Source organism: Mauremys reevesii, linkage group 18 (genome assembly GCF_016161935.1).
Source record: "Mauremys reevesii isolate NIE-2019 linkage group 18, ASM1616193v1, whole genome shotgun sequence".
In the NCBI taxonomy this organism is placed as follows: domain Eukaryota; kingdom Metazoa; phylum Chordata; order Testudines; family Geoemydidae; genus Mauremys; species Mauremys reevesii.
In genome coordinates this window covers 15,462,569-15,483,087 of record NC_052640.1, presented here as the reverse complement: position 1 = coordinate 15,483,087, position 20,519 = coordinate 15,462,569, and the positions used below count along the sequence as shown (strand labels likewise).

Sequence of the window (20,519 nt, the reverse complement as noted above, 5' to 3'; positions counted from 1 at the left end):
CTTGCAGCTGTGCCACTGATGCACTTTGTGACTTTAGGAAAGTTACATCCTCTCACTGCATCTACTTCTGAAGCATGATATTGACCAACCTTTGAATAGGGCTTTGAGATCATCTGAATAGTAATTTATTAAGTAAAATACAGTTTTATGTCATCCATGGCTTTTCATGGAAGCTGGATCCCAAAGTAGATAACAGTTGGGCAGCATGTAATATAGACAGTGCAAACATCGGTGTAGGCACACTGTATTAGGGAGCGGAACCAACCATTCTGTCCATGATCAGAAACCCAGGGGAGAGAAAAATGAAGGTAAAGAGAAGTAAGAAAAGAAATATCTTAAATTGACAGGGAAGGGAATATATGATGTCAAAATAAAACCAAGGGCAGAAGGGGTTCATTTCTGATAGATAAAATGGATAAAGAGAACCAGTGCTACTATTTTTTATAGATTCAAGCAGCAGCCAGTAGTCATGCGTCACTGTCTGTCAGGTTCCTTTTAATTAGAGGCTTAGATCTAAAGCTGTGCGTATGGGGAAAAAAAATACAACACACAAAATTCAGAATACCCACAATTTGTGTTCCAGGTCATTTTGCAGCCCCAAAATTCTGTTTTTGTGAGATAAGCATGAAATGGCAGCATTCAAGTTTGAAACATGCGAAATTAACACTGATGTAATTGAGTGCAGCCCTTGGTGTAGCTCTTTCATTTTTTTTTTCCAACTATAAAAGACTCATAAGACAATCTGCAATTAATGATCAAAAGACTCGCACAAAATGTTCAGTATATTCCGGTTTTAGTTACAGCAAGTACTGATTACTTTAGGTTTGACAAATATTTGGACAAGGCCATTCATAAATTCCTATTAATGTCAATGAGTATCACACTTGTCTAATCAACCTATTTTTAACTAGACCTCAAATTATATTCCCTGTCTCTATGAAACAGACTCACTGACAATTCATATTGGATTGTAACCATTTGTACAATATGCTAGTGGTAAATTGCTTACAGTGGGGAATACCTCCAGCACAATGTTTTTTAAAAAAACAAGACATCGAGTCTGAACATTTTTTTCAAACTAACTTTGTTTTTTTTTTAATTTATAATACATTTGCTTGCTTGCAAGAATACCACACTGAGAAATTTGGGGCAGGAAGGTGGAGATTTAGACTCTGTAAAAGTTATTGGATTTTTCTCCCATTATTTATGCTAAAAGTTTTTGACGATTCAAGAGATTATATTTGTACACGGGGACTGGTTTGTTTTTGGCAGCCATCTAAGCAGGGACGGCTCCAGCTTTTTTGCCACCCCAAGTGGCGAAGCGGAGAAAAGAAAAAAAAAAAAGATAAAACCACGTTCGGCGGCACTTCGGCGGGAGCTCTACTGCGCTGCTTCATTCTTCGGTGGCAATTCAGCGGTGGGTCCTTCGCTCCGAGAGGGACTGAGTGAATTGCCGCCGAAGACCCGGACGTGCCACCCCTTCCCATTCGCCACTCCAAGCACCTGCTTCCTTTGCTGGTGCCTGGAGCTGGCCCTGCACTTAAGAGGTCTGTACACCCAATTCCTGTTAATGTCATGGGAATTAGGTGTCAGTTAGACAGCTTTAGAAATCTCAGCCATGCTTCTTTATTACCCAGTCTTGCAGGCACAGACCTCACCTAAAAGAGACACTGCTTGGTGTGTAGAGCAGTTTTCCATTGCTCCAACAGCTGCAGTTTTTTAAACCTGTGCCATAAAACAACTACCACATTCCAGTTAATAAACAGTCTAAGAATAATTCAATGCAAATTGCTCGTGTACATGACAAACATCCATGTAAATGGCAAACATTTTACTTTACGGTTTCACTGACATTATCTGTGACAGAATGTTAAAGAATATAATCTGCTCATACAGTTCTCACTCAGCAAAGCACTAAAGCATATTCTTAAATGTCAATGGAAGTATTTGTATGCTCAAATTTAAGCATGTGCTTAATTGCTTTGAAGTTTCAGGGCCAAAGATGGCAGAAATTCATAGCATGTGGCAGTCATTTCATCACAGTGAAAATCATCCTCCCCCCATAACAAATTAATGTCTTGTTTATACTAGGGAATATAAGGAAAAATTCCCAGAGCACCAGTGTTACCAATAGTTCAGCTGCAGTGATGTTGGCAATGGGCAGAGGCCTGGTCTCAGCAAGGTTTTTTTTTATCTCTGGTCTTTTTACCAGCATGTTCCTCAGTAGGCTTAATTATTATGGTGGTAAATGCTAGAAGTCACTGAGACCTTGATCACAGTAAGCTCCCACGGGTACTAATACCATTGCAGCTAATGGCACCACAGTAGACAAAGTGATGTAAGCAGTAAACCATATAGTGAACGGTTATCAATAGGGAGTAAACACTGACCACATACTGAGTGTAAACACGGGCACCTCCTGGACTGCTAGTTCTCTGCACAAAGACATGGGTGGGGCGGGGAGAGCAACAACTGAAAAAAACAGCGTAAATGCTGCTGTCCTTCTTAGCCACATTCTGGTCTGAAATACACAGGCACAATTCTCTCCTGAGACGGGGTCAAATTAATTCATTTTGAGCCTTGCAACCCCGTTAAATGTCACACTTAATTTTCACCTTAGTGTGCACCCTAACGGCCAAATTATGTGCTCAGATAGACACTCACAGCGTTAAATTCACCCCTGTGCTGAGGGCTACCTCTTGAGTCTTACTACTTAAGGCTACGTCTACACGACAGCTTATGTCAGCAAAACGTATGTCATTCATGGCTCTGAATAAACCACCCTCCCTAAGTGACATAAGTTACACTGACATAAGTGCTCATGTGCACAGTGCTATGTCGGCGGGAGAGCTTCTACCATTCGCAGAGGTAATTTCATTATGCCGACAGGAGAGCTTTCTCCGCTGCAGCACTATACATGTAGACATGTCCTAAAAGATTCACTTAAGCCTGTCCTCTGAGGGCTTAAGTTGATGTATAAACCCTGTAGTTGACTTAAGCGATTGATGTGCACCACTGTGTAGGACTGTATTGATGTGCTAGCCCTCTGTACAGGGCTGGTTTTTCATCCAGAATTCCCACTGATGCCATATGGAGTTGTGTGAATATATCTGAGGGCAGAACTTTGGCCCAGTAAGGGCAGCAGCATAATTTAAAACATATGTTTCCCTTTCAGGGGGGCAAAACTCTATGGGAGTGAATTTGGCTGTGTTGAGAATTCCATCAGAGCTGTATAAAGTGTTAACCTTGGCCGGCAAAGAGACCCAAATCAGACTCAGTTTGAGTCCAAATGTTTTTTTCTTGTGACTTTATGATACATTTGGCAAATATTGCATAGAGTTTCCAAGTTGCCTTCAAAATACAGCTATATATATTCAGCAACCAGTAACCTTCTCGTTTGTGCTGTGATTCATCAGCAGCAATTGTCTTTGGCAGGACATAATTTCAAATCTTCTACCTGGGATGTCTGCCAAATTTTTTGGAACAGAGATGGGATGAAAAAAGTTATTTATAAATGGGAATAATTATGCCTTACACTTACTATACTTGGGAGTGAGCGACAGATAGACGACATGTGTAATAATGAGTATTTGTAACAAAAGAAGCTTGTCACAGTTTTCTAGTCGCTGACAAAAAAAAATCCCCCAAAAACAAGAAACCAACAGTCCTCAGTTGAAATAACATTACCAAAGCTAGGCAAATCAGATTTCAGAGGTAAGACAGATCTCTGTTAAACTCATGTACATTCGTAATAACTCCACTAGTTTTAATGGAACTACTCTAGGTTATCACTGGTGTACCTGAGATCAGAATCTGTCCTTAACTTTGGATTTTGTGTGCAGAGGCCAAAAACTGAATGGACATAGAAACTGCACTAACACTTCACAACTGAAAACAGTCGCCCCAAGGGTAAGCTGGCAGGAGCAGCGTGGGGAAGCTTGCAGTGCTGAGTCGGATGCAGTGTCCTATTCTGTAAGTAACTGGAGGGCTATTTTCTGTTCCTAAAAGATTTATACAAACGAATCTGTTTTCACTAATTCTCTTACCACCAGTCATGCATAAAATTCCTTTTCTGCTGAGAAACCCAGATCCACCTTTACAAACACTGGGCCAAATACATCTCTCTGTAGTTATCCCCATTCAGGTGCAGAGGCATAGTTCCTCAAGGGTATTTCAGTGCCTAAGTCCCATTGATTATCAATATCTTTGAGGATGTGAAACTTGTGCTTAGAAGTACTGGTGGCCCCATTGACTTTAATGGGACTACTCATGTGTTTGAAGTTGGGCGTATTCTTAAGCATCTTGCTGAATCTGGATCTTAGTCTCTTGAAAATTAAGAGCAGTGTTTGAAAAGCTTGTCTGGCTAAATCCTATCTGCAGATGCTGTTTTCTTCTGGTGTCGCCAGCCGAGAATGTCATACATGTGGCTGCATATTTTGCCATTTCTGTAGGCTCATAATTAGCATCACTTCGCTCACAAAGCAGTTCATTGCAGGGTTTCACATATAGAATTTCATCGCAGCTTGAACATGAAAAGAAAGGACTTAAATATTTGTTTCCAAAAAAGACACAGCAGGATTTAGAGATCCCGAGTCAAGCTCATCCCTGGAGTCATTTAAATGAAGTAAAGAAGTGAAGGATATCTTCTGAACTAGCCTTGGAGATGGGGCTAGGAAGAATGGAATGAGTGTAAATTCTTTGGGGCTAGAACTTTGCCTTCCTATTTGTCTGTAAAGCATGTAGCACACAGTTGACCCTACATAGACTTATGTAGTGCTTTTCATCTGAGAATCTCAAAATGTTTACAAACATTAAGCCTCATAGCACTGTGAAATAGATATTAGTAGCCCCATTTCATGAACTGGGTGGCTGAGACAGATTTTAAGTCACTTGCCCAGAAACAGAACCTAGAATTTCTGATCCCCAGGGCACGTAGTCTAATCACAGTCCCTCCTCCTAGGCAGAATACCACCTTCTCATGCAGTGCACCAGAATCTAATCATTTTCAGCCACACCTACCAATACACACAACCATCGAAAAGTTATCTGTTTCCAAAAGAAAAAAAATCAGTAAAGTTTAAATATCTTACTTGTCCAAACTTTATCTTCTTTCTAAAAGGGAAAAAATAAATATGCAATTAACAAAGAGTTGTCAGCCCAACAGTTTTGATTTCTGAAAAGTTAACAAACCTTGTTGCAAAATCTAGATCTTGCTTACTAATCAGGATTTATAAAATGCCTAACCATTTTTCATACCGCTCAATGCGTCATCATAATTAGCCATCAGCAGCACCTGTGCTTAGTTAACAAAATAAATGTTTACTGTTGATTGAGGCCATATAATCAAATCACTTTTTCTCCTCCTGGATAGTGACCACACTAAAATGCTTTGCTTATGTTTCCATTCATTAGGCCATCTGCTCCTAATTACGCCCTCCTGATGTGACACACCATTATTTATTAGAGCATTACACTGGGTAACATACTTTCAGCATCTTTCTAATAAACCTTTAATTTCAGGAGCAAGGTTTCAGAAGCAGAATTGGATGTGTTTTCCTAATGAAAGGTCTAATCAAAATAAAAAGATTAACAGTTGGGAATTGTTTTATTTTTGCACCTGTATAACTTAAAGAAAGGCTTTCATTTCACAAGTGTAACTTGACAAGCCCTTTGGTTCATAATTGGTAGCTAGAAACATTTTAATTTGAAATGGCAGAAATCCAAGATGTTGAAAAGTAGCTTATGGCAGGAGCATCATTCCATGATGATTTCACTAAAAGTTTTAAGGCTCCAGTCCTGCAAACATTTATGCACGTGAATAACTTTCCTGATGGGAGGAGTCTCTTGCATTCCATGCATGAAGGGCAAACATTCAGCCTCATACTCTTGAACCTCTCTGCAGCAAGAGGGTCAATCACAGGATGCTGGGGGCAACTGGACTTCTGCCACCAGAGTCCTCCCTCGAGGAGTTCTGTAGGGTTCCATTGCTGTCCTATTCAGTAGACTGTATTTACATGCAGCTGCTAGAAGAAGTAGCTTCATGGCTACCACATGCAGAAGACACATGATTCTCTTGGTCATGCCCAGTCTACAGTGAGATCACTTGTCTCTGCAATCTTGCTGTCAATAAATACAGGACAGTCTGGGGAAATCTCTTATTCTCTGGGCTAATGGGGTCTGGGTATGCGGTAGAGGTGACAGGCTCAGCCCTTGGAGTGCCTCACATCAGTTGTTAGCAATTGCTTTAGTTGATTAAGGATGTTGCTAAAGCAAGTGCCTTCCAGTCCTCCTCAACTGGAAAGACAGTGGCTCTGTCATGGAGCCCGGGATTTTAAAGCAAAGAAATGGTTGAATCCTTAAAGCAGAGAAATGGAGTCTTCCTGTCCACTGAGAGACGGTGATGCCCCTTTGTTATAAGTAAGAATACAACTTTACACTTATATAGCACCTTTGTATTCATGCATCTCAAACTCCAGTAATGTGTGTGAGTATTAAAGGGCACACAGCCAGTGTGGAAATGCAGGGTGGGGCCTGCAACAATCATCCAATAGGGCAGTGACTCTTTGAGGGGTGCTCTCATTGGGTAGTCCTGGTCAATGCAGTAGCCTCTTGGGTTTGCTGACTGGGGCACAGGGCAGTTCATATGAGCAAGGAAGGCACAAGAGGACACTTTGCAGCTCAGCCCTCTGCTTCAAATTAAGATGTTGCCTAATGATGGTCAGTAGGAATCTTGACTCACAGTTGCTACACTACCTTTGTCATCACAACTTAAAGAGCTGTGAGAATGGCTCATATGGAGTAGTACATACGTACACATTCTCCCATAGTGCCAAGCACCATACAGTCACATCATAATGAAAGGTAAACACAACACACGAGAGTTATTGGCTAGCAATCTTCCTCCACATTTCATGGTCTTCACACAGCCTCGAGAAGCAAGTCTGACCACATCTCATCCAGTCAATCTCATCACTGGCCCACACTTGCTGCACCAGTCTCTGCAGAACTTGCTTTGGCAATTTTCCTCCACTCATTTGACCCATATCGCCTGCAAACTCAAGTCTTCTTCATCTGATCATCTTGATGATATCAGGTCTCACTCCGGTTATACTGTAAATTCAGGCAATTACTTCTTACTTCTTTCTTCTTAGCCTCTTAATGTCCTGTTTCCTGTCTCAGTCACATAACAAGATGCTGAAAACAAGAGACTGCAGCAATTTAATTTTACACTTTATAATTAGAGCCTCTCTCATGTGTGGCGCAAGCCTCTTCCCTGCTGCTGGCTACTTGGTGTGGATTCTTCCCTCTTCTTGCAGGGTTTGGGTCCTAGATTCTAGATGCCTGGTGCCTCCACCCAAGGTGACTCCTCACTGTGCCTGAGACACAAGAGATGTGTCCCTAGGGGAAAATGAATAATGATACCATTACTGATAAGGAGTATAAAACCCAGTACACAAGAAACAATATTCAGCACAAACCCCAGCAAAGAAATTACAAACCCAAACATAACAGTATGATAAAGGAGGGCTTTACTGGGGATAGGAAAGTAGGGTCTGGGGAAGGAAAAGAAGGTTAACTAACAAGTGCTAAGCACTAATAAATCAACACATTACCCACCTCCCAACATTCACAATTTATCCCCTGGGCATCCCCCAGGCACAATGAGGATGAGTTCAGAGAGGAGGACTGCAATGTGGTGAACAGTGGCCAACTTAAACAAAAAGGGTTCCCTTCCCGTGTCTTCGCCCCAGGTGGGGCAGGTTCCTGGCTTTCTGATTTGAAGTCATGCAAAAGTCTTGGCTGGCTCGTAGTAGACAGTGCTGGGGCAGATCTCTGCCACTCTGGACACTGGTCTTTGGCAGGGCTGGAACTGCCTGACCCAAGCAATAATCATGCAGCAGTTCAAAGACTCCCTTTGTGGGGAGTGGGAGTTAATCAGAGATTCTCTGAGCAGTTCTGCTTCTTTCTCAGCTTCCTAGCTCAGAGCTCAAAACTGAAGCTAAAACCCCTCTGTCAGAGTCAGGCTGTCCTCTCCCACCGAGAGGGCTGAGCAGCTCTGGCTCATCATTGGCCCAGAAAACTACTTGTCCATATCACCCCATGCAGAAGCTTCCCTATTAGCTTCAGCAGGAGTTCTGAGTCAATTCTGTTCCCATGCATGCTGGGAAATGGTGTCAGAGAGCACTGGTAGCTGTCATTGTTGTGGTCTAGAGGGAAGGACCCCCCTAGAGGCTCAGTCCAATTCCAGGAGGTGGCAAACTCCAAGTGGGGATTACAGTGGTAATACTTTTGCTTCTCCAAATGTGACTTAGTGTCACTAGAGCAGCAGTTACGAGTCCAATTCTATGTCAGATCTCTAAGTGCTGTTGTGCATCCCTTGTAGTCATGCCCAGGTCTTTGAAGTGCTCAGCACACTCCAATGCCTTCTCAGATTTGGACAGGAATATCTTCCCCTTTTCAACAGACTTAGATGTCACCACTGTCTTTGTCTTTTCAAGTGAGATCTTTAGACCTCACTTCTCTGCTTCCCCCACTAGTCTTTCTAGCAGTTTTTGCACCTTTTCTTGCAACAATAGTGCAATAATGCAGCCATCAAATGTAGCCTCTTTCTGCAAGCAGATTATAATTTCCAGACGTGTATTTTATTTGCCAGTTTCTTTTCAAAACATTTTTATTCTACAGGTTGAGTCTTAACAGGTTGCCTTGAGTATTCCATAACTGCTCTTTCAAATTAGTAGTTATGGGTCAGATAAATCACATTGTATCATTTCCACCTCTAGTAGGATGGCACAAGCACTCCCACATGCATATTTGAACTTCACTTTCCACAGACAGTTCCCCCATGAAACTTTGCAATTTGCATTCCCCAAGTAAAGCATGCTCTCTCAGGTGTTCATGGAAAGCGAAAACAAATGAAGCACAAGCATGGCTGAAGCAGGCAAATAAACATTCATGGAAAATTTTGTACAATATTCACTCTGCTCAAATATCTTATGCTTCCCTTTAAATGATGTTGTCAGATAAGGTCAGAGAGAGAGCAAGGCTCAGCTCCAAAATTCCTTTCGTTGGACAGGCTGAGTCACAAGAGGAGTGTTACTTAAATGCAGTGTTTCACTTGGCTTTTTTTTTTAATTTAATGACTTTCTACAAGCCCCATTTCATAACCCAACCATTAAAACTAATGTAATGCTTAGTTTGTGCTGGATCTGAAGCAGCCCAGAATGACATCAATATTTCCTTTAAGAAGGCCAGGAATAAGCCCACAGTATATATTTGAACACATTTGGATCAAATGACACAGACACTGTTTCCTCTTTTTTTTTTTAACATGCTAAATAGTCAGCTGTATTCGTTATACGGGGGGGATGATGGATGATGATTAAATCTGCCTGCCGTAGCTGGAAGTAGTTTTGTAAACACATTTTTGTCCTTTCAGATGTGTTTTTTATTACCATAATTGCCTTTTTTTTTATTTTTCTCTGAAGGTTCACAAATTCCACTTACAAACTATTGGCCAGGGACCTGCTCCTGCTTCTACTCCCATTAAAGTTAATGGTAGAAGACCCAGACACTGACTCAGCCCCATAGTGGTCCAGCAGAGTCCACACAAGTATCAGATGTGGATCATGTTTTCTGATCCTGAGTCTGACTCCTAGGGCTGCTGTAACTTGTGCTGTTGCCTCTATGGCTCTTATGGCAACCAGATAGGGTTCCCAGGCATCCAGTTTTCGACCGGAATGCCCAGTCAAAAAGGGACCCTGGCAGCTCTGGTTGGCACCGCCAACTGGGCAGTTAAAAGTCCAGTTGGCGGTGCAGTGTGGATCCGGGGCTAAGGCAGGCTCCCTGCCTGCCCTAGCTCTGCATGGCTCCCAGAAGCGGTCGCCAGGTCCCTACAGCCCTTACATGCACGGGTGGGTAGGGAGGCTCTGCGCGCTGCCCCTGCCCTGAAGGACTGCAGGCCTGGCCCTGATCATGTCTGCCTGGGATTGTGGAGTACTGCTGGGTGCCTTGCCCAGAGGCTCCCCTTCTTCCTCAGTGAGCAACTGGAGAGGTGTCAGCTGGGACTCAGGATGGCTGGGAGCTGGGAGCGAACTAGCTGGACACTGGCTGAAGGACAACTGGGAGGTGAAAATAGCTGTCTCAGGGAGAGAGGAAACTAGCATGGAGGGAAGACGGGGGGAGGGCGGAATGATTCAGGGGTACTTTTCCTGAAGCTGGGAGGGAGTCCATCTTTTAGGTGAGAGGGGTGGACTGACATCTCATGAGAGGGGAAGGGTATACTTGTAGGGCATAGGATGAAGATTTGAGGATAAATACATTTGTCTTCATTGCTTGTAGGTAACTTATAAGAAAGAATACACACACAGTTCCTCTGTATGATTAGGGTTCATAGTTCCATGACAAACTGAAACAAAATCTAAGCTTAGTTTTAAAGCTGTTTAAGAAGAAACTAAGAACTAAAATGATTCTGAAAGATTATCGTTCAGGAAAGAGAAATAAAGACAAAAAAAAATCCTAGTCAGTAGCAAATGTTTCTATGTGTCTGTGATACACTTGTCTCACCCCTGGGAGCCACTGTTGATCTGTAAAATGTCCAAGGAGGAAGCAGTATAAGACATCCAAACATACCTCTCACAGCGTAAGTGCCATCGACATAAAGTGGTTTCAGGGGAAAAGCACTTAGGTGGAAAAGCTTTACATGGTTTAACTTCTTTAGCAGAAGTAATGTTTTCTATAGTCTTGGCATAATCATGCAGAGTTTCTGATGTAAATCACCTACAGTGATAAAAATATGATGATACTAAGTTTGTTTGGGATAAATGTGAATGTGGCAGACTCTGCTTTCAGTACACTGATGTAAATCCAGAGTAACTCGATGGAGTGCACGGAGACTGAAATCAGAAACTGGGCTCCCAGCTGAAACGTTGGTAGGATACTATGGATAGCATTACTTTAGCATGAGGAATTTAAGAGGGGCAGAGTGCATCTTAAACAGGGAAACTAGGAATGACCAGAATGCACAATCAAATGTACAAAGTCTCTCGATTTTAATAACACACTTTTATCTTCAAAATAATACAGGAACCTGAGGCTCATATTTGACAGAATTCCTTTCAGCCTTTTGCAAACCATTGAGTTCACAGGGTGTAAATCAGTGCTGAAGCCAGTTCCTAGGTCATCTCATTGGATAAATATGGGACTTGGGAGCCAGCTCAGCACTAAGTGTTCTGTTCTGCTTATCTTATCTCTAGACTTGTGTTTTATAGTTTGCAAATAAATTCACACAAAAACATTAAACCATTACTCAAGCGATTGGATATAGTAGTGCTATGTTTTTAGTAACCTCAGGTTATGCAACTGGGTTGGGGTAGATGGGGAGACTATATTGCTCTCATTTACACAGCAGCCATCAATGCTTCATAACGGGAGATTGTATGGCTTCAATTTTCTGAGAATAGCAAAAGCCTGAATGGCAAATTTTAAGACTGAGAACCTTTTTGAATGCTTGTCACTTGTGTGTTTTTGTCCCACAGAAACTACCAGTCATGAAGGACTTTGAAAAGTTAAACCTCAACTTGGCCTCTTAAGAGAATGAAATAATATGTATAAATATAGCAGTTAATTTTAATGTTGTGTTTTAGTTTTAATGAAACCAGCTCTGACTTCCTGATATAGAAGCAAGGTGTGTGTGTGTGCGTGGAGGGAGGGCAGGGCTAGAGATGAAAGGCCAGGGGCAGGAGGGAAGCAGCTCCAGGGAAGTAATTTCTGAGAGCTGCTATTTAGGAGGGCTGCTGTTGAGAAGAGTTTACTGTCTGTCTGGGTATGTCTACACTTCCAGCTGGGGGTGTGTGATTCCCAACTCAAGGAGACATACTCAAGCTAGCTCTCATCAAGCTAGTGCACTAAAAATAGAATATAACTGCAGCAGCAAGATGGCAGGAGAAGCTAGCTCCCTGAGCGTATGCCTGGCCGAGATCCTGTATTTGCGGCAGCTAGCCCCTAAGTTAGGGTTTTCTCCTGCCTCCCATCACCGGTCTATCTGAGCACTTTCCATGTAAAATTAGTAGCAATAGTGAAGCCTCTAATGGACTTCATGGAGTTTTTGGACTTTCCCAGTTTTGCGGGTAAAAAACACTGGTTGGGTTAGGTTTTGTTGTTGTTTGGTTTGTAGCAGGGGTATTGGTAGAAATTTAGTGTTCAAAGGGAGTGACTGTTATAAGTGTCATTCTTACAGAGGACACTTAAGGCCTTCTGCTTCCCTGCTCCAAGAAACCACCAATAGCTCCCCATATAAAAATACATTATATAGTTAACAAAGTTAACAAACTCATATTTGATCTTTATAGTTTATAGCTGATCTGCTCAGAGGTTTGCTTGAAAATATAACATGGTATTAAAATTTCTCATTGCAGAAAATAAACCAAGACAGAATTTAATTCTTCTAAGAAATCAGTGTAGAGACCTGTTTAGATTTGTTAAAGATATGCACTTCTCATATCTAGGCTATCTTCTGTGTGGGTTATCAAATGCACTATCAGCCTCCGTGTTCTGTGGTTTCAAAGTTTAAAATGCACCTAGGTTTAAACAGTTGTGTACTTTAACAAAGGATTTAAATGTAACCTTATGCAAACACCCTTAAATTGTTATTGCATAACTTCCAGTCCAACAGTCCTACTTGGGTGTTTTTGCCATTCCCAAGGTATGTGTTCTGAGGAACAGTGGTAGGAAAAGAATATACCTGAATGCTGAGTATGCAGTATTGTGATATAGGACAAAGGATTGCATCAATATCAACATGTATCTTGTTAATCTCCGTTTGGCTGTCCTATGCCAGAGCACACTAATTCTGACAGAACTAAACAAGGACCCTGTTTCAAGGAAAAGAACTTATACTAGGGCTCTGTTAATATTTATTAGATAATCGTGGAGCACAATTTGTTTTGGAAAGGAGCGCACTGTTAATAAGCAACAGAGGAATGAGTGCTTGATTGCTTAACAGCTTGCTAGGAAACTAAGGGAGGTAGGTACTGGCCAGTTATTTGTGCAAGACAATTTATGTCCAACTCTACAAGTTTTTGTTTTTTTCAATGTATCTGAATCACTTGGTTTATTTAAACCCACTTCCTTTGTAGGTCTTAAGCAACAAATCCACTCCACTGCAGTGTAAGCTAGCTCAAATCCGTTGAGATCAACTGGTTGGTGCCTGTTTTTACACTGGGACTGAATTTAGCCCAGAGACACTCACATGAGATCATTTGTTTCTGCAATGATCTCAGTGTGGGTAACCCCCTGCACCTAGGTGGAGTCTCATTGGGCTCAGTATGGGCACAGGGAGCTGCCTGTGCAGGATCAAGGCCTGTTTTTAATGTCCGGGGACAAATAACAATGCAACACAACTGAGGGCCTAATCTCGTCAGCAATCCTACTGACTCAAGGCAAGTCAAGTGCACATTAGAATCTATTTGGTTTATTTTCCTTAATTGCCACTGTTTCATGATACTGTGGTCACTGTTCGTAATGGCTTGTGCAGCATGCTTGGGGTGGGATATGCTGCCGCTGTGCATGTAAATACAGTTCATATTGCTTAACGGTCTGAGAGACACCACCAATGTCCTTCATGTCAGGGAGGGGCCCACCACAGGAGAGGGCTGGGGCCAGGGATCAGCTCTGAACTTGGGGCCAGCCATGTGGGAAGAAAAGAACAGAGCAATATAGGACAATGGTTGTCTTTTCCTTCTGTTTGTACAGCACCTAACACAGTGAGGTCCTGAACTATGACTGGGCTGTTGGGTGCGAGTCCAATACAAACTCATAATTGACAACATGGTCTGGGGACACCCTCCCCATCCCTCTTGCCATGCTGGCTTCAATCTTTTCCCTTCCTCCTTTTCCCTCTGATCCTCTTCCCCCTTTCTCTCCCCCGCCCTCCTCTCCCTTTCTCCCCAGGGCCGCCCAGAGGATTCAGGGGGCCTGGGGCAAAGCAATTTCGGGGGCCCCTTCCATAAAAAAAATACTCTAGCTCGTGGGGGGGGAGCTGGGGCAAATTGCCCCTCTTGCCCCGCCCCCCCGGGCGGCCCTGTTTCTCCCTCCTGCCCCTCCCCCTCTGATCCTCCTCCCCTTTCTTCCCCTCCCAGGCCAGCGGGGAGTGCGCTGAGCGGAGGAAGCTTGTCCCGCGCCGCGCCCCGTCCAGGGCGGAGCTGTGAGGCGGGCGGGAAGGGCCGGCTCCCCCGCTCGCGCTAAGGCTCGGCGCGGCCGCGCGGGCTCCCCGGCTCTGCCTGGGCCATGTCGTTCCGCCGGGCGCTGGCGCTGGCCGCCTGCGGGCTGGCCGGCGGCTCCGTGCTCTTCTCGGCCGTGGCCGTGGGCAAGCAGCCGGCCCGTGGCGCCGGGAGACGCCGAGACCCGCTCGGCGGAGCAGCCCCGCTGCTGCCGCTGCCGCCCGCCGCCTCCTGCCCCGCGGTGCCGGGCTGGGCAGAGCGACCTGCCGGCGGGGGCGGCTACTGGGACAGCAACTGGGACAGGTAGGAGCGAGCCGCGGGTGGGGCCGGGGCCGAGGGGCCCCCCGCTGGCAGCCAGCGAGCCGCCTCTAGGCTACGCCGCGGGTTCCCCGTGGCTCCCGGGGGGCGCTGGGGTGCCTTAGTCCTGCCCACTAGGGGCACTTGGGGGAGCCCAGGGTCCTTCCCGCTCCCTGTAGGGGGCTTGGCCCAGGAGGGGGGTACCTGGCCCCAGGGCCGCCCAGAGGGGGAGGAGGGGCAATTTGCCCCGGGCCCCACAGGGGCCCCACAGATGATAGTATTCTACAATATTGCAACTTTTTTTTAACAGAAGGGGCCCCCAAAATTGCTTTGCCCCAGTCCCCCTGAATGCTCTGGGAGGCCCTGCCTGGCCCCAGATGGGCTCTTGTGCTGCGGGGAGGCGCCTGCCCTGCCTCTAGTGGTTTTGGTAATGGGGAGAGAAAATGAAAGGGAGTCAGGACTCTCCTGGGTTCTAGTGTTTGTGGATTCTGGATAAAAGCTGTGGTGGGAGTTGGCCTGCCTTTCCAAATTGCCTGGAAATTACCTTGGAAATGCAGCCACCCCTGGAGTATCGGGGTGCACATAAACAGCACATTACCTCTCCACCAGCACCACCACACCTAAAAGACTAATACACAGAAAAATAGCACACACAAGTCATAATTACATATGATAAATCTTTCAGCACTGCAATCTACACCCTCTATTTGAGGTTTCCCCTCCCTGATATAACTTCATTACAATAATGAAAGTGAAATTACTGAAGGCCCCTGTGAGATGGAGGTAACTGTAGGTCTACTGGGGGGCGTTTTAAGAGAACATGATATATAACCAACTTCGCAACAGAGTGGGAGGAGAAATTAATAACTAATATCCATACTTTTTGATCCCAAAGTACGCCACAAACTATACAGAGGGGTCTGCTCAGCTGCCATTGAGGTATAACTTCCTCTGGGGTGGAATGTGGCAACAAATAGCTCTTAACAACACTGAACTATGCAACAACTTAAAACAGGAAATGAATTCAGGTTATTGAAATTTTAAGAGGGACTTGTAGGAGGGTAGAATTATCCAAACTGAAATGAAATTAAAATACTGAGGTTAATAATGGTAGGAAGTAATTGGTGTCTTTATAGGGTCTAAATATTCTGTAGGAATACCTTCTGCATTTTTAATTTATGCAATTCATAGTCTTCTCTGTGCTATAATATAGGGAGATATAGCTATCTAATAGAACTGGAAGGGACCCCGAAAAGGTCATTGAGTCCAGCCCCCTGCCTTCACTAGCAGGACCAAGTACTGATTTTGCCCCAGATCCTCAAGTGGCTCCCTTAAGGATTGAGTTCACAACCCTGGGTTTAGTAGGCCAATGCTCAAACCACTGAGCTATCCCTCTCTGTGTTTGTGACTTGTGTATAGACATACACAAGTCATTTCTCCCTTTTGGCTCAGTAAGTGTATCATGCTAATTCTTTGGAATAGGGAGATTGTGAAGTCCAAGTGTATGCAGTATCAGAAATTGCAGTAATTAACCTGTTTGGATTATTCAGTTTTTATTATGGTAACCATTTTGTTTAAAAATTATCTTAATATCTTGTGTCAAAAAAAGCTTAGTTTGTATAGGACTGAATCTATCAGGGTGCTTTTGTGGATAGCAAACTTCTGACTATGCAGATATCAAACATACGGTTTGGTTAATGTCTGGAACACCAAATCAGATTTAGATTTTTTTCTTTAATTCTAATAAATTTAATTTGCCTACACACTCCATGGGACTGACTATATTCAGCTAATGACTAACCATCTGTATTGTTTATTATAATAAATACTTTGCAGTTAAAATAGGCAAATATAAGTATCAAGCTTTAGCTCATTGAGCTCCTGTCTGGTGGAATTATCTCCCCAGAGAGATTTGTATGCCAGACTCCAGTTTAATAACACTAAATCCAAACTAAAATCGTAGCAGGCTGTTTTGATTGTATAATGTTTTAGAATCAAAATATGAGGCATTATACAATCTAATGTGCCTAAAGATTGTGCTAGATAGATGTAATTTAAAAATCTCAAAGCAATAATGCATTTTTAAATAGTTATTTTTAGTTTGTGTGTGTGTCCATGTCCAAATGGCATATCTAACTATTTATAGAATTCCTGTGCTGATGAATCCAAATAATTATTACCCATATTTACTTCTCTGTGCCCCTGAAGTTTATTTCTAGTACTTCAGTCAACCTTGCTCCTTTAACTAGCAGTGTAACAACTGTAGCACACTGAAATCAAACTTAATATGCCATCTCCCTGACATGGAGGCCTACTTGCAGAGGGGAAGGTAGATCAATTTATTCCAAATCCATTCTTGGTTGCTGTATTCAGACCTTCATCATAAGGGCCAGTTGTGAACTTTTTGTCATGAGGACAGTTTACTATGAGGACCTTAGTTGACACCATACCAAACCACTTGACACAGACCACAAAGCAGCTACAGATGGTTACTCGGATTGCTAACTTGAATCTAGCCTATGTGAATAGTAACCAAAATTAGAGTACAATGGTGAACTATTCTCCAAAAGCAAACTCTTTTAGAGAACAATTAGAAAATTGGTAATTGCGGGACTTAAAATCTATTTCTAAATGGGTAGGTCCTTGGAGAGGTTGTAATAACCACAAATAAAAAAATAAAAAATAAATTAATGGAGATATCCTATCTCCTAGAACAGACCTTGGTCATCGAGTCCAGCCCCCTGCCTTCACTAGCAGGACCAAGTACTGATTTTGCCCCAGATCCCTAAGTGGCCCCCTCAAGGATTGAACTCACAAGCCTGGGTTTAGCAGGCTAATGCTCAAACCACTGAGCTATCCCTCTTCTCTGCAAGTTAAGATGCTGAACTCAGGAGATTCGGGTTCAGTTCCTAGATCTATCCACAGACATCCTGGGTGACTTTGGGCAAGTGACTTATTGTCCGTTTTAGTTGCCCATCTGTAAAGTGTAACACTTCTTTATTCCACCCGTTTGCCGCTTTTAATAACTAAAAAGATGAGTCACTTCCTGCTTCAAAGAACTCATAATTTTTATGTACTGTACTTTGCACAAGGGGGTTTCTGATCTCACTTGAGTCCTTTAAGTGGTACGAAAATAGTTGGGTTTTCAGTTGATCTCTCTGTTGCTAGAGTGGGGGAATGACTTACTGAAAACTACATGTTTTTGTGGCAATCTATATATGTGCTATCTAGATTATTTCTTGCAGTATAGTTGATGCATCTAGCAGGGCAGACGCCATTTAGTGGTGTGATGGGTGACTAGCCAAGTTGCATGTCATAAATTCACTTGAGCTGATCTATATACTACTTTTTCATTGTTTGATATACTACTCAAAGTTCTCTAACATAGCCATGTGATAGGACGTTTTCATTAGCTTGTGATGATAGGGCAGGGGTTGGCCCTGAAGTGGTGTGCCGAGACTTCATTTATTCACTCTGATTTAAGGTTTTGCATGCCAATAATACATTTTAACGTTTTAGAAGGTCTCTTTCTATAAGTCTATAATATATAACTAAATTATTGTTGTATGTAAAGTAAATAAGATTATTAAAATGTTTAAGAAGCTTCATTTAAAATTAAATTAAAATGCAGAGCCTCTGGACTGGTGGCCAGGACCCGGGCAGTGTGAGTGCCACTGAAAATCAGCTCATGTGCCGCCTTCGGCACGCATGCCATAGGTTTCCTGCCCCTGTGATAGGGGCTGGGCTCAGCAACCCTGCTTCTCATTTGCGGTTTGTTTTATGTTCGTAAAAGCTCATGCTTCAAGGTTTCAGCTGGCCACATGCAAGGGTCATGAAGGGATTTTTTTCCCCATCTCCAGTCTATTCTGTTTTTTTTAAATATCCTTCCTCTGAAGATCAGGGATAGTTATGGCCAGAGATGGGACACTGGATGGAGAAGGCCAGAGCTCTCAGGTGCTTGGCTGGCTGTTTTTTTTCCTCATGTGCTCAGAGTTTAATTGATTTCCCTGTGTGAGATCAGGAAGGTATTTCTCTCGGGTCAGGTTGGCAGTGATCTTGTTTTTTTGTTTTGTTTTTGGCTTCCTCTGCAGTGTGTGGGTGCAGGTTACTTGCCAGGATTATCTGGGAGTATCTCAATCATTTCCCTATTGTTGAGTGGGCTTTAGGCACTGGTGCACCTTGGTCCTGCCTATCTCAGCTTGTGGCACATAATAGTCTAGTTTCCTGTTGGCTGGAGTACTTTGGTCTAACTTCAATTGTTGAGTTTAGTGTTGGGTGGCGGTGGCCTGTGATATATAGGTCAGACTAGATGTCAATCTGTGACTCTAACTGGTAGTGCAGCCTTTTACTATCGCTGTCCAAAAAGTGTATTCATGAAATTAATTACAGGCAGAACTGGCCGTAACCTATAGTTAAGGTTGCTAAATATGCACGCACTTAACACACAATTGGTCAGTGCTTCTTGGAAAAGTTTACTTTTGCAAATTTGATTGCTCATTATCACATGCATGAATTAGGAGATCTATTGTGGGGAATAGCAGAAACATAATTGCCACTTTTTTAAAGCTAGAAACTGCAGACTATGTAAGAACTAATGCAAATAAACTCCAATAAGATTTTATGTGAAAGTTGAAAACGCACTATCACACTAAGCATGGATGACTACTTCGGTTTAAATCTGGTTCTCTGAGAACTAAAGTGTCTAATTAAAATAAGACTGGCCTTATCTCTACTCCATATAGAATGTTACTTTTGTTACCTGAGGGAGCTGCTATTTAATGGAAAATGAGAACTAGAAATCTGTGTGGAAAAAATCTAAAGAAAAATTTTATTTCAGAATTGTCATCCTTCAAATTGTTTCCAGTAACTTTGATTCAGCTTCTTAAAGGCAATGCTTTAAGGCACTATGTGACTTGAAGACTTCTTAGTGAGGACTTGAAATCTTTCTTTGAGTCTCCTAAGAATAACTTATTAATAAGTAAATCATCAGGAATTCTCCTCTTTAAAGATGCAACATGCAAGAGCAGTGAGAATAGCTAATTGGTCTCAATGATATCCACGTTTAAATATCATGATTTAAATCACTAGTCAGGAAGACTCGATTTAATCATGGATTTCTACATAAAAGTGCATTCTTGTTGGTTGTTATGACCTTAATACATATTTTTCATAATTCAGAGATAGATGTAGATTTCATTTTTAGAAGGTACACACTATACATTTTTAAAGTGATTTATTTAGAAAACTTTTCAGATTAGTTTTACAGCTATATCAGAAAATAAATGCTTGTTTGTTATTTAAATTACCAAAGGTAATTGAAGCAAATATTTATGAAGTCATTGGGAGGTGAACTATCTCCAATTCAACAGGTTAACCATTAATATTTGGAGGATTTTCTTGCCATGCTGTATTAGGAGAACATCACCAGACATTTAAATTGTTTTATATAACTAAAACAACAACATTATGTATTCTGGATTTTTTTCTTCAACAGCAAACATAAAATATTTTAACAAAACAAGTATATGAATTTTTGAATTTAGTTAAACATTCAAGCTTTTTAAAATCAGGTTTGTTTTTGTTAAAATTGTTTCATACTAAAAGAGCTAAATGAATTTTTTTTTTTGTTTTAAAAAACAAAAATTAAATTGACTATGTCAGCCAGGCCAACATGAGAAACTTAAAATATTGGCTTCTGCAGCTAACTCAGTCGTCTTCACCGTCATTTTCCTGTTTGTTCATAATCTGGAAAAGAAAAACAAGCTTTCCTGCTTTTTCAGGTCCCAAACAATTTCTCAATTTGGAATGACTTAGTCCAAAGGAAGAAAATATTCTTTCTACACCCGCAGAAGAAGCTACTGCTGTTAAAAATGAGATTATCACTTCAACAGTCTCTGAATCCAAGGGCTTAAGTGACTTCCACCAGTTCACTGGTGTGACTTTCTTTAAAACGTCATCAGCAAACATATATTTCTTAAATTGTTCTTATTCCCAAACTGGGTCTCT

The 20,519-nt window shown here is 42.3% G+C and overlaps 1 protein-coding gene across 1 annotated transcript in view; it reads left to right on the top strand.

The window, feature by feature from the left end:
- The window catches only part of ZDHHC8 (zinc finger DHHC-type palmitoyltransferase 8), a 221,144-nt gene that overhangs the window by 187,588 nt on the left and 13,037 nt on the right, over window positions 1–20,519 (top strand). The gene's annotated exons all lie outside the window — the stretch shown is intronic.